Source organism: Vombatus ursinus, unplaced genomic scaffold (genome assembly GCF_900497805.2).
Source record: "Vombatus ursinus unplaced genomic scaffold, bare-nosed wombat genome assembly UNPS02014779.1, whole genome shotgun sequence".
NCBI lineage: Eukaryota > Metazoa > Chordata > Mammalia > Diprotodontia > Vombatidae > Vombatus > Vombatus ursinus.
In genome coordinates, this window is record NW_020954557.1 from 7265036 (window position 1) to 7280207 (window position 15172).

General features: G+C 38.6%; 1 protein-coding gene across 1 annotated transcript in view; it reads right to left on the minus strand.

Moving 5' to 3' along the window:
• Positions 1 to 12978, minus strand: part of LOC114045873 (polypeptide N-acetylgalactosaminyltransferase 13) — an 816024-nt gene extending 803046 nt beyond the window's left edge. Inside the window, exon 1 of the mRNA XM_027866047.1 lies at positions 12912 to 12978. The gene's annotated coding sequence lies outside the window, so the exon portion shown is untranslated. The remainder of the gene's footprint in view (positions 1 to 12911) is intronic.
• Positions 12979 to 15172: the final 2194 nt, after the last annotated feature.

The window sequence follows — 15172 nt, forward strand, 5'->3', positions numbered from 1 at the left end:
TGCATCCTCAGTAATTACAATTTATTATGCCCATGTTATCATGAAAAATATTTTGAGAAATAGATGACTACACTATTTTTGGGGAAAAACTGAAATGTTATAACTACCTTACAAAAGACTCATCACTATTAAAAATCAAGTCAATGTAATTTTTAAAATGAGACTTGTAAAATAGCCTTATGTATTTAATATATTTTTTCATAATTGGTTATTGTATTATATTATATTATATTATTATACGTAATTCTAGTCTACAGTACACAAAACTCCATGCTTTTCTCAGGATTCTTATTTCCAATTTTTTTTCTCCTGTGCCAAGTGCTTAAATATGAGTAGGAAGAGCACAAAATTATATCACTACTCATCATGAAGGTCAGAAATCAGCCCACTGCTCTTATTTCCATCCCTTCAAAAACAGAAATGCAAACTATAAATTCTCAGGTTTGGAAAGAAACTCACAGACTATCTGTAATAATCCATCCAACATTTTTCCTTTGTCTAAAACTTTAAGGTCAAAAAACAGTATTTTCAAGGTACTTAGAAAATAAAATCTTATAAAAATACATAGATAATATTCTATGAACTTAAAATTAATTTTAAATCTCAATTTTACTTAGAGATTCCTGAAAATATTAATCTAGCTGAGAGGAACTACTACATTTTTCCTGCATTACATCATTTCATTTATAATCTACTTTTTGTCTTGATTAATCCTACAATCTGATTTCATAAAGAGTAAAATGATAATGTCCTATTTTGAAGCATAACTTGTTCTCTCTGAGGAGATTTCCACTTTCAAAAATAGCACTGAACTATTGAGTGATAAACACTAGCCCTGTTTCTAGGAAAGTAAGTTAAATACTTGGGCCCTGTTTTCCTCATTTGGAGTAAAGGATTAAATTTCTTTGATCTATGAGGAACTTTTTCATTTCTGATAATCTATGAAGTATCTTTTTATATTGGTAATTGTTTTGCAGAGAAGACATAGGACCAAAATCTAGTAGCATCAACATGTGTCTATATTGTTGAAAAATAGAACTAAGTCAACATACTACTATTAAACATACATCATTTAATCTCATATTTTATTCTTGTTTCCCACTTTGAACTTGTGATCTCTAACATTTTTAACTACTCTACAATTCAATGATCCTAAATACAGGAAAAAGTATGTTTTTCTTGGAGAGTAGTTGATCTGATTAAGGAGGTTTTGTATTAAATTATGAGAAGAGAAAATAGTACACAGAAAAAATTACTGAGCTAGTCAATAAGTTAACATGCATTATTAAATACCTACTATGTGACAGGCACTTTACTACTATGAATACAAACAAAAAAAGGCCAAAAAAAAGCACATTTCTTGCCCTCAAGGAGCTCACAGTATAATGGAGGAGACAACATATTCACAACGATGTAAAATCATGATAGATACAAGATAACTTAGAAGGCACTAGCACTTACGGCAACAAGGAAAGGCTTCTTGAAGAAGGTAAGACTTTAGCTGAGACTAGAAGCAAGACAGAAAGGCAGGAGGTAGAGCATAAGAGGGAAAGAATTCCAGGCATGGGGCATAGACAGTGAAAATTCAAAGATTAAAGAGATGGAGTGGTTTGCATGAGGAATAACAAGAAGGCCAGTGTCTAAGAAGACTAAACAGGTAAGAAAGGACCAGGTTATAAAGGAATTTAAAAGACAGAGTACTATGCATTTGATCCTAGAGGTAAGAGGGAATTATCAAACTCGATGTAAAAGAGAATAAGACAAGACACAAGAAAAAAGAGGGTAATAAACATCTCATTACTATATTTCTAAAATATTTATTGCTTATTAACAGTATTAACAATAATAAGGCTTTTGATTTTCCATTGATAATGTCTCCTGGAAAAGGAGCACATGCCCTAAGTGCTCTTAGAATCAGGGAGGAGTATGAGCTGGTTGAGTCCAACCCATACATGAAAGACTTTCCTTCTATAAAATGTCTAACAAGCAGTCATCTGTCTGAATATATCCATGGCCCACCACTTCAAGACAGCGTCCCATTCCACTTTTAGACAGTTCTCATTTGGAACAAGTTTATCCAGACTTCTAGCCAAAGTTTTCATTTTTAAAATTTCCATTCACAGTTACCTCCACATTAAAGATAACTGGTTGATTCATACTCCTGAGATACACATTTGGATTTAACCTTTACAAGGAGGGATAAAAAAACAAGACACAGACATGCAGATAAAACCAGAACTGATAAAGGTGAGAGTTTGGGGCTTAGACACACAGACACACAGACACACACACACTCCAATTCGCTTGAAGGAAGCCTGAGTGGTCCCCACAAGCCCTCCAGAAATTACTTGTCCCCCAAGAGAAGGGAACCACATGTCCACAGAGCCAATAATGAAACATCAAGGGTTCCTGAGTGAAGGCAGAAGATGCAGAGATGCAGAAGTTGGTTGGCAGCAGTAAAACAGCAGTGTCAGAGCAAAGACAGAGTTTCTTATCAAGTGGAAGAATTCCAGGACTGAATATTTTAGACACAGAGATGTTCCTAGAAAACACCAAGTTCTTGGATCAAGCTTCCTAAAAAGAAGGGGAGGAGGTCCTGGATAAAGCTGAGTTCTTGGAACAGAAGTGTACCTAGACCAGAGGAGTGCTAAGACCAAGCAAGAATAAGGGCTCTTTCCCCTTTTTTAATTGGAGAACTATACTTGAGCCCCAAAATGATGTTCTTACAGTCTGTAGGTGAGAGAATAAAACAAAGAGAATTGTTTGAACTTGGTCTATACAAAACCAGAGCCTTTGGTTCTGGGAAAATAGGTTACAGGAGAAATGGTGGCAACAGCAACAAAACTAAGCAATAGTTAGGGTTAGGAGACAATGACAAGGGGACCAATAATACAATAATCATGTACTCAACTGTTTATACACCAAGGTAAGAATTATGTCTTATCCAGCCTCAGACACTTACTACCTGTGTACTTCTAGGCAAGTCACATAACCTATGTCTGTCTTGGGTTCCTCATCTGTAAAAGAAGAACTTTCTTCCAGGGTTGTAGCAGGACTAAAATGAGATATTTGTCAAGGGATTTGCAAACCTTAAAGTACCGTGTGAATGATAAGCTATTATTAATGAGTAAAAGGAAATATGATACTTTATGCATAATTAATATTTAAAGAGAAGTGATATTACTGAAATATGGCAATGGAAAGATAAAACCTTTTTGAAAGGAATTGATTGAATAAAATAGGAAGAGAGCTAGTTTTGAATATATCTTGATACTGCCTGACATAGACAAATTTGGAGTCACGAAGACCTGAATTTATGTTCCATCTCTGATACCATCTGAGGAACACTGCAAGGCACTTACCTTCTCAGCAAAACACTTAAAATCATAAAAAGAAGTATGCAATTTTCTAAACTAATTCTGTACTCCTCTTGTTCAATTCTGGTTTTAGTTTTCTATTTGCAGTGTCTATCCAAGATGTATGTATTGATGGACCATCTCTATGAGTTATTTTTGGAACTGTATATTATAAATTAGACAATAGACAATCTTCCTCTACTTGGTTTTTCCTGTGAGAATAGTTGAGTTTTACTTGTCTGAATAACTAAGAATTTTGAAGAGCTATGATGTTGAAGATTAATTTGACTTGTTTTGTTTGTCCATAGAAAACAAAACTAGAGCAATGGGCTGGAGTTCAAAAAGAGGAATTTAGGCTTGGTGTCAGGAAAAAAAAATACCTAGCAATTATAGTTGTCACATTATGGTAGGAACTGTCTTGAAGGAGAGGGTGGGTTCCTTCTCATTGAATATATTCAAGCAGAGATTAAAAGAATAGTTCAAGCCAAGATGATGGAGGGAAAGCAGTGACTTGCTAGAGCTCTCCCCCAAATCCCTCCAAACACCTATAAAAAATGTCTGTAAACAAATTATAAAGCAGCAGAACCCACAAAAAAAAACAGAGTAAAACAAATTTCCAGCCCAAGACAACCTGGATGGCTGATCAGAAAGGTATATAGCACTGGGCTGGGAGAGGAGTGCAGTTCAGTGTGGGCCTGCAGACCACAGCAACCCTGGAGCAGGCCTCAGAGGACTGAATCATGGGCAGCTGTGGAGGTTTCCAGACTTCTCAACCCCTGAATGCCAAAGACAACTTAGAAGGTCAGTGGGAAAAGTCTGTGACTGCAGTGAGAGAAGAAGCTAGGTCTCAGCCACAAGTCCTGAGCTTGAACAGTGGCTGTATCCTGAGCTTCCAGCCCACAGACTGAGGGGGAATCGAGAGGCTGATCAGAGGGGGATTTCAAGGATCTCTTTGCCAGGGCTGAGGCAGGAATCTCTTGCTTTGCTCATGCTTGGATCTGGGTCACAGTTCTGAGGAGCAGTCCTGGGGCAAGGAGGAGTGCTGGTATGGTGGAGCTTGTTGTGATGGTGGAGAGGAAAAACCCTTGCCCCTTATCACAGCACCTTGGAAAAACTGACATTTTTCAGGTCCCTAGAAGTATCTCTGAAAACAGCTGTACAAACCCCCAAAGCTTGGGACAGTACATTCTCCACATTAGAAACAGACTCTTACCTTAACAAAGAGTTTAAAACTCAAGTAATTGGTTGGGATCATGAGCAAGCAATGCAAAAGGAGTCAGACTATATTATCTTACTTTGGTGACAAAGAAGATCAAAACATACAAGCAGAAGAAGACAACAAAGCAAAGCTCCTACATCCAAAACTTCCAAGAAAAATATGAATCAGTCCCAGGCCTTGGAAGAGCTCAAAAGGGATTTTGAGAAGCAAGTAAGAGAAGCAGAGGAAAAACTGAGAGTGATGCAAGAAAATTATGAAAAACAACTCAACAGCTTGCTAAGGGAGACCCCAAAAAATATTGAAGAAAATAAAGCCTTAAAAAATAGCCTAACCCAAATAGCAAAAGAGGTCCAAAAAGCCAATGAGAAGAAGAATGCCCTAAAAAGCAAAATTGGCCAAATGGAAAAGGAAGTCCAAAAGATTACTTAAGAAAATATTTCTTTAAAAATTAGAATAGAGCAATTGGAAGCTAGTGACTTTATGAGAAATCAAGACACTGTAAAATAAATCCAAAAGAATGAAAAATTAGAAAACAATGTGAAATATCTCATTGGAAAAACAACTGACCTGGGAAATAGATCTAGGAGAGAGAATTTAAAAATTATTGGACTATCTGAAAGCCATGATCAAAAAAAGAGCCTAGACATCATCTTTCAAGAAATGATCAAGGAAAACTGCCCTGATATTTTAGAACCAGAGGGCAAAATAGAAATTGAAAGAATCCACCAATCTCCTCCTGAAAGAGATCCCCAAAAGAAAACTCCTAGGAATATTGTAGCCAAATTCCAGAGTTCCCAGGTCAAGGAGAAAATATTACAAGCAGCCAGAAAGAAACAATTTAAGTATTGAGGAAACACAATCAGGATAACACAAGATTTAGCAGGTTCTGCATTAAGGGACCGCAGGGCATGGAATATAATATTCCGGAGAGCAAAGGAAATAGAATTACAACCAAGAATCACCTACCCAGCAAAACTGAGTATAATCCTGCAGGGGAAAAAATGGTCATTCAGTGAAATAGAGGACTTTCAAGCATTCTTGATGAAAAGACCAGAGCTGAATAGAAAATTTGACTTTCAAATACAAGACTGAAGTGAAACATGAAGAGGTAAACAGGAAAGAGAAATCATAATAGACTTATTAAGGTTGAACTGTTTACATTCCTCCATGGAAAGATAATATTTGTAACTCATGAGACCTTTGTCAGTATTAGGATAGTTGGAGGGAAAAAAATTATATGTATGTATGTATAGATAGATAGATAGATAGATAGATAGATAGATAGAGGGCACAGGATGAATTGAAGATGAAGGGCTCATATCTGGAGAATAAAATTAAGGGGTGAGAGAGGATTACACTAGGGGAAAGAGAAAGGAAAAGGTAGAATGGGGTAAATTATCCCACAAAAAAGCAGAAAAGCCTCTTACAGTGGTGGGGAAATGAGGGAAGGTGAGAGGGAATGAGTGAATCTTATTCTCATAAGATTTGACTTAAGGAGGGCACATACACACTCAATTGGGTGTGGAAATCTGTCTTACCCTACAGGAAAATGGGGGAGGGAAGGTGACAAGAGAGTAGGGGAATGATAGAGAGGAGGGCAGATTGGGAAAGGGGCTAATCAGAAGCAAATACTTCTGAGGAGGGACAGGGTCAAAAGAAAGAATACAATAAATGAGGGGGACAGGATAGAATTAAGGGAAATAGAGTTAGTTTTTCACAGCATGTCTACTATGGAAGTGTTTTGCATAACTGCACATGTATAGCCTTTATTGAGTTGCTTGCCTTTTCAATGAGGATGGGTGGGGAGGGAGGAAGGGAGAAAATTTGGAACCCAAAGTTTTGAAAACACAGGTTTAAAAAATGTATAATACAAATTTTGATTGAGAAGTGAACTCAACATACAAACCCCACTTTTTATTCATTTTATAACCTACATTGTATTCTCTCCCTCTCTTACTTTCCTAAAGATGATGACTGATGCACTGACTGCATAAAACAATTACTCCTTGTTAAAAGATATTTTCCCCTTCAGTCTTAGAGTAGAAACATGAAAGTATTCTTATATTCACATGCTACCTAATGCAGCCTTGCTCCATGTTACCCTAAGGATAGGGAATAAGTGGGGTATGGGAAGAGGAAATTACACAGAAAGATACCCTTCCATCCATGGTATGCTGGAGCCAGTTCAAACTGGATTACAGGAGCCTATGGTGAAATTTTCAGTGTGAGCATTTACACTTCAAAAACTGGCGAACTCTACAAATCAAAACTTGATTGTTTTGTTAATTGTCTAGACTACAGAAAGTGATTGTAATGCATATTAAACATAAAAGTGCATTATACTTTCTAGAGATCCAGTTGTTAAACATTTACCAGAACACCCACGCTTTCACCTTATACGTACTCTTTCTTTCCAAATTTGATGCCGAAACCTCTAAGTAAAGAGGTTTTGCATCCATGATACCTTGTAAACTAACACAAGTAGCTACACCACTAGAATGTAAGCTCCTTGTGAAGAGACAGGAAGTGATTTTTTTTTTACTTTGCCCCATGACATAGCACATGGAATGCACTTAATAAAAATCCATTTGTATCAAACTTAATTAGACTGAATTGTCCAATCTGATAGTTTCAACTAATTCCTTCCTGAGTTGTATTTAGACAGCTTATTCATATGAGCATTCCATTTGAAATTTACTAATCTATTCACAGTAGACACTCCTTGAGAATGTTATGTTACTTATAATAAGTGTTATGTAACTAGCTAAATTACCCAGAGTTTTATAGGAAATGCTTGCTAGGACTTGCTTCACATGCAGACATACAATATAAATAATGGCACAATATAATAATGTTACAATGTCTCCAAATTAGCCCTCCATTACTTTGTCATCAATGTTCAATATCAAAGACAATTTTCATCTACCTTAACAATTGAGCACCTCTTAAACAATGCACTGACCTACTTTTTTGTTTCATACTTGGTGAGATATTTAACTTTCTTACTCAACACTAGAGTCACAAATGACAATTTTAGCACCCAGGGAAGGCTTCATAAAATAGGTCTTCAGCAAGAAGTATGAAAAGTCACTCTCAATCAATGTTGGATTCAGCTGAAGGGAGGATACCCCAAGACATAAGGCCTTATAAGTAAAAAAGAACCCAGAATACTGTTCTATGTATTCTGGGAGAAAGAGATACAACAGCCCCTAGGACACTGACTTCCATGGTTAGAAATAGGAAGAAAATACTAGGATATTGATGCCACCTGTGATAGAGGAAGTAGGGCTGGGCAAGCCCCAGAAAGGAATTCACCTGTAATAGTCCTGCCTCAGGTGGAGTGAAGGAAGCTTCTGTTCTAACTAATTATATTTGCTAAATAGGCATTCCACATTGTTGAAACAGTGGAATATGTAGTTAGGACCACATAGATTTCAGTACCTGGACTAAACTGGGCCATAGGCAGAGTTCTGCCCTAATATGATCTCTTTCTCTTTGCCTCATATTTACAGGAAAAAAAAATGAAGTGATTCACTATATTCTTATGGTTCACTATATATTCACTATATTCTTATATTCAGAAAATTGGAACACTAATGCATTGTTGGTAGAGTTTTGAACTGATCCAACCATTTTGGAGAGCAATTTGGAACTATGCCTAAAGGGCTATAAAAATGTGCATACCCTTTGACCCAGCAATAGCACTTCTAGGGCTGTATCCCAAAGAGATCATAAAAATGGGAAAAACGACCTACTTATATAAAAACATTTGTAGCAGCTCTTTTTGTGGTGGCAATGAATTGAAATTGAGGGGATGCCCATCAATTGGGGAATGACTGAACAAGTTGTGGTATATGAATATAATGGAACACTATTATGCTATAAGAAACAATGAGCAGGCAGACTTTAGAAAAACCCAGAAAGACTCTTATGCTGAGTGAAGTGAACAGAACCAGGAGAATGTTGTACACAGCAACAGCCACGTTGTGCGATGACTAACTTTGGTAGACTTAGCCCTTCTCAGCAATGCAAAGATCTAAGAATCTCCAAAAGTCTCATGAAGGAAAATGCTATCCACATTCAGGGAAAGAACTGTAGAGTTTGAATACAGATCAAAGCATACTATTTGCTCTTTTATTTTTCTTCCATTTTGTTTTGTTTCCTCTTTCTTGTGGTTCCTCCTATTGCTTCTAATTCTTCCTTACAATGTGACTAATGTGAAAATATGTTTAATAGGAATGTATGTTTAGAGCCTATATCAGATTGCACACCATGGGGGGGGGAGTGGGAACAGAGAAGGAGAAAAATTTAAAACTCAAAAGCATATGGAAGTGATTGTTGAAAACTATAAATAAATTAATAAAAAATAAAGTAAAAATGAAAAAAAATACATGCCATGGTTCTGTCTTAATGTTTTATGTGCATCTGATTTAGAGACAGGGACAAAGATGAAAATGTAGAAATAAAAGCCTAACTTAAAACTATTCATTTCTAAAGATGAGGTTCAAACTACTGCTTCTATGAAACTAATTCTTAATTTGAAGATGACTGCATTTCCCTGATATTATAGACACAAACCTAAGAAGATGTGTTTATTAAAAGCTATGGTCAGGCATGTATTATGTATTACAATGGCTATTCAATATATTGTATCTTATAATGCTAGTGAGTTAGAGAAATAAATTTTGCAAACTGTCCATTTTTGTAAAGCACAATGGCCACCCTGCTGTGACATGAGCCTTTATTATCTCCTGTGTTCAGTGGATTTAATTCTATTCATGCCTTACTCTCATTAATCATTTCTCTCCTACTATTCTCATTATTCAGAAACATCCAGCATCTTTTCATTCAATAAAAGAGGAATAATAATAATTAATAATATCAGCTGCTTCCTATTCTACTTTAATATATTAATCACTTTTCCTAAGGGTTCAACATTTTTGATACAATCTTTCTCTTCAATGAGTACATTTTGTATTTTTGATACAATCTTTCTCCTACCACTCCCACTTCTAAAAATCAAGTCCGAATCATGGCAACATTTTATACTCCCTTATTTTGTCGCAACTTCCTTATGCAAATCACCTTTCTAAGAGGCAAGAAAAAATTTAAAACATGAATATGATATGCTAAAATATGTTTGTTTTCATTCTACTTCACTCTTACTACTCAATAGACATCTGTAATTCTATAAGCATCTACACTTCCATCATCCCTTTTTTAATTTTTAGTACAACCAATTGTACGGAATGAACAGGAATTCACTTTTTAAAGTAATCTTTTAAAATACAGTCTATGGTTTGCTTTTATATATCCAAAGTACTAATGGCAAATTCTAGCTATTGTTAGTAGGCAAGTATCACAGCCACAGAAAAGCAAAACTGCAGATCCCAGAGTCCTACAAACATCATGCAACAGGAGGTATTACATGCCCATGGGCTCACAGAGGGAGATTCTAATATGCATGAAATATTACACCTCTTTTTTAAAATTTTTATAATACTAAGGAACCTAGTAAGATACTTGGGATGAGTGATCCAGTTAACAGATAATGTGTATATCCCCCAAATATATTTAATCTGACATATATGATTTTTCAAAGCACATTCCATTGCCAAGAGTTGTACCAAAGTGTGTACTAAATGCCATAGGTTTACTTTCAGTTTAGAATTCTATTGGTGTCACCTCATTAGGTTCTCTATCATAATATCTTGAGTTACAATAGTGTCAATACAGAATTGATTACAAAAGGTCACTAAATAGCAATCAAGATTAACAGATAAGATTCCATTCCAGATAATAAGATAAATTAGAAGCAGTGGCTGCCATTATTCAATATCCCTTTTTTGTCCTCAATTTTCATTCAGCAAGGAAATATACTACTAATTGGTAAAGTAGGTGGGAAATCACCAATACAACCAAAAAATGGCACAGAACATGTCTACACTCTGAACTTCCAATATTTCTTATAATGAGCAGATGTAGAATCCTTAAAGTGTTCTACATATCAATTAATCAAGTCTTTATGGAGCATCTACTCTCTTTGCAATGCTATGTTATGTACTGTATACCTGAATTGGTAATCTTCCCCCCTACCCATGTTTCAGGATACAGAAATCACCATATACATTAAAAAAAATAACCAATGGAAAAAGCTTCCATTCTTTCCCAGACATGATCAAAGAGACTCAGGTCATCCACCAGAGAAGCATCACAGGTACCAGCTATGCATCCAAAAAAGAGAGAAGTTCTCTAGAGGTAGTGTCTTTGCAAGCAAGCAAAGAAATGTTTAAGGAATGGAATGAAAGCTAATTAGGGAAGACTCTTATGAAGTTAGAATAGGGTGAAATTCCTGCCTTTGTAAAATTGTACCAAATAAAATATGCAAGTTGCCTGGCAAAACCTGTCATTTGGACAGAACTTATCCAGATTTATTTACCTCTAAATGCATATGAAAAGGTTTTGTATTAAGTATAACAGAAGCTTATGTATTAGTGAAGTGTTAAAAAAAAAAAAAAAAAGGATAGTTGGAAGGAGTAGGACACCCAAGAAAGATAGAATTGACACAATGAGAAGGAAAGACAAGGTGAAAGAGAATCCAAAAATAATCACTGAATTTGATTTTTATGTTGCCTAATATCCCCAAATGAATAGGTTGCTGTGATGCTAGAGGGCATGCAAATATACACTCATATATACACAAACACAAGAAGCTGGGCAAGGACATAATTCACATAAAAAGATTTTTGACAATCTAGGAGGCACACATGAAAACTGTATTTATGGAGAGATGAAGTGGTCCCAGTCTTTTATCACCTATATAATTCCTGCAAGGTAGAATCTTAGGGCAAACCTCAGTGAGTCCTCAAAAAGAAAACACTTATCTAAACGATTCAGAGAACGGCATATTCGCACTGGGGACACTTCATCCAGCCCTAGTGCTAGTAAGCCCATCGCACCTTTTCCTTCTAACGCTGCTTGCATGATTTCCACTACCTATTTAGGGGTCAGTGTTCATTGAACCCCTAGTGCTGCTGTACATTTTTCCTTCCCCATCCTAGTTCCCATTAGGGCTGTCACTAAAGCCTGGAGAAGTGGAATCTGTGCATGGAAACACTTCAGAAATGTTGGGGAAGGGGGTATGGGAAGCTATCATAGCAGATTTGACTTTCCAAACGGGAAGCTTCAGTCCATGCCTGTTTCACAGAAAAGCAGTGCATTTAGGCTGGGTTAAGGGTAGAAACACATCCACTATCCTTGCTACCCAACACACTAGCAACTAAGAAAAATAAAATAAAATAAATCCACCAACAATCTTACCTTCCCCTAAAATAAAAACATCTCTGCACCTGCCCACCCCCAGCAGAAGGGCTCCGGAACCTCCACCTTCCTTTACCCTCTTCTCAGTGGTAACAGAGATCAGCACTTGGGGGGAAAAAGAAAAAAAAAAGCAACAACAATATGATTTTGTCCCCTGTCCTTTTACTACACTCTCTCCTTCCCTCCTTCCACCCCCACCACACATACCCGAGCACACTCAGGCACACACGCATACAGAGTTCGTGGGCTTTGACAGAGAAGAAAGCAGTAATATCCCAAGTTTCCTTTCTGGCATAACAGAGTAACTCAACACCGGGACCAAATACACTGGAGAAAGTTGGTAAAGCTGATAGTAGACATCCAACAGTAGAGGTGCAAAAAAAAAAAAAAAAAAAAAATGTAGGATTCCTGACTTCCCTTCAGTAAGATTGTATGGTTTTAAACCTCCCTTACACGACCCTTAGGAGTTGTAGCACCGCCAACCCTTTCCTTACTCCTCTCCTCCCCAAGTTCAATTAAGGGAGCAAAGGCGGCGAGCGGCTGCAGAAAGTTCAGGGCATCCCGGATTCTCTCGTTCGCCCTGCTGCACCTACACCTGCCGTCACCGCCAGTACTGGGTAAAGCGCGCTCCTCGGCCAGAGCCCTGTCACTAGTTCCACCTTCCACTTCTCTTTGACAGTCCAAGCCGTCCCCCTGACTCCCAATACAGCTCGGATGTTCTTTTTAGTACCATCGCTTTACTTGCAGCGGGACTTTACCTCGCGCCCACACCCCTGAGCTTGGGCCGAAGTGGGCTTGTCGAAACCTTTTCGCACCCACTGGTCTGTCACCACCATCCTCATTACCCGCGTGCCCTCCTCTCCCAAGGGAAGAAAAAAAAATCAAGCACAAGACCTACTCGCCTTTGCCAATGATCCTGTGAAGGGGAAGTGAAGTGAATAAATGTCATAGAAATATATAATAAATAGACCACAGTGGAGCAGAGGTGCCCGGGGAGCAGAACTCGGGGAGCTCACCTGGAAATCTCCGGCTGCCCTCCCTTTGCTCCGCGGATCACTCCCCCCAGCTCCCCCTAACGCCTCTTCACACTTCCCTGGGGGAAGAGCGAGCCAGCTCCGGCCTCTGCCCACCCCGGAGAGGCTTCTTCATATCGCAACCCCGGGATGGCAGTGGCTCCGAGAGTGGTTGAAGAGAGGGGAATGAGCCAGAGGATGGGAAAAGAAAAGGGGACGCTGTCACCTATGGATAAGCAGCAGCAGCAGCAGCCGCTATCGCCGCGCCGCTGCCGCTGCTTGGTCACTTCGTCCCCGCCCCCCTCCCCTTCCCTCTCCCTCAACCCTCCCACTCTACCCCCCCTCTCTTCTCCTCCTCCTCCTCCCTCCACTCCTCCTCTTCCTATGGCAGAAGCCTGGAGGCTTCTCGCTGGGCTGGTATCATTTACGTAACCAGTCCCCCCCATCCCTTATCCTCCCCACCCCCTTCCACCCCAACCCGAGGCTTGGGCTCTGCGCGCAGAACAAGCTCCAGCTGCACTAGGAGCAGCGACGGCAGCTCGAGAAATGTGCACAAGTCCCGCGATACTTGGCCATTGCATGGCCCCAGATTCCAGCCTTTGGGCTCGGTGCCTTCTCCCCAGAAACCGGGCACTGGAACCTTGGCTACCGGGAAGGCTGCTAGACCAGGGACGAGATAAGAATCCGGTACCCGCAAGCGGGAGGATACCATATTCACCACACCAATGAGTGGAATGCACTCTAGGCCGTGGGAGAGGGGTTACAGGGATGCGGTTGAGTCTTAAGAAAGATCTTTAACACTCTCCTCCCATGCATGCCCTTTGCCATCCAAAACGACTGCTTAACTGGAGAGTTTAGGTTTATTTTGGAAGAAGGGAACAAATGGAATAATCTCCCCACACAGCACTGTCCAAACGTTGTGAGCGGCTCCGAGTAATCCAACTGGCTGCTGATTCTCCCTTTCGGATTATGCTGGAAAACCGAGGAGCACTGGTGCACTTAATTTGCTACAGAGGGGTGTGGCAAAAGCAAAGCTTTAATTAATGGCGGGAGGAAATGAGATATCTGGGTCTACCTCCCAGGCAAGAATGTGTTTTCTCAGGCTCTTTTCCTCAGAACTAACACGACAAGGTACTGTATTATATCTTTAAAACAGGCACACATAAATTAGCACTCAGATGTGCAGTCTTTAATTCTTGAGCAAAATGTTAAGCTTTTGAAGCAGCGAAATGGAAAGAGTATAGGTCTGGACTGGAGCCTTGGCGTCTAAAGTCAGCTCCGTGAGGTACGCTGTATAGGTCACTTAACGTTTTTTTGCTTGTCTCCTCATCTGCCAAGTAGGACCAAGAATGTCTTCCCTAACCTCACCAGGTTATTATGAAAAGGAAATGAGAATATGCAAAAATTCTCTTAAAAAGTTGAAAGTGTTAACACCATATAAAAATATTAATAATTAATTTCTTTTGAGAATGTTCATGTCATAAAAGACATGGAGGACAAGTATTTGAGGATGTGCAATTTCAAAACCGACAGAAAAGCACAGCCAAGCAGTACTCTGGCACCGCACAGATTTTAAAAGAACAAGAGGAAGACCCTTAATGGATTGAGCAGACAGTGAATGGAGGATTAATACGAAAACAATGACAAAAATCTCAGAGAAGTGATGGGGGTGATTTGCATTGGTGAAGGGAGTGTCCCCACTAGTGAAATTATGGATCCACACAAGCATAAGAGTGGTAATGGGGAATGAGAACCTTAAAGTATGGTCAATAAAAAGGCATATCCTTTAGGAGATTCTTTTCTATTTCTACAAGTCAAGTAATCAATCTTTTCATTAACCATAAATATTTGAGTATCTACTTTTTTTTTCCATATGTGAGTACCTACCTGAGTCCTTTTCAGTATTCAAATTGGCCACTCATCTGTCTATTCTGCTCTTACTTTCTTCTTACTAGAAGGTATCAATTAGCATTCATTAAGCATCTGCTATGTGCCAGACATCCTAGGGCCTGGGATTATAAAAGACAAAAGTCCCTTCCTCCAAAGAGCTTACATTCTTTACATTCTGATATGGGAGACAGCATGAACATATCTAAGAAGGTATCAAACATATAAAAACAGATACAAGGAGTTTTGGGTGGTAAAGAAGGGAGAGAAAGCTCCAGTAAGTAGAAGAATGCAAAAAGATCTCATGCCAAAGCTAACTCTTTATTTGACTCTTGAAGAGAACCATGGATTAAGCACCTACCAATGCTATCCTCTGT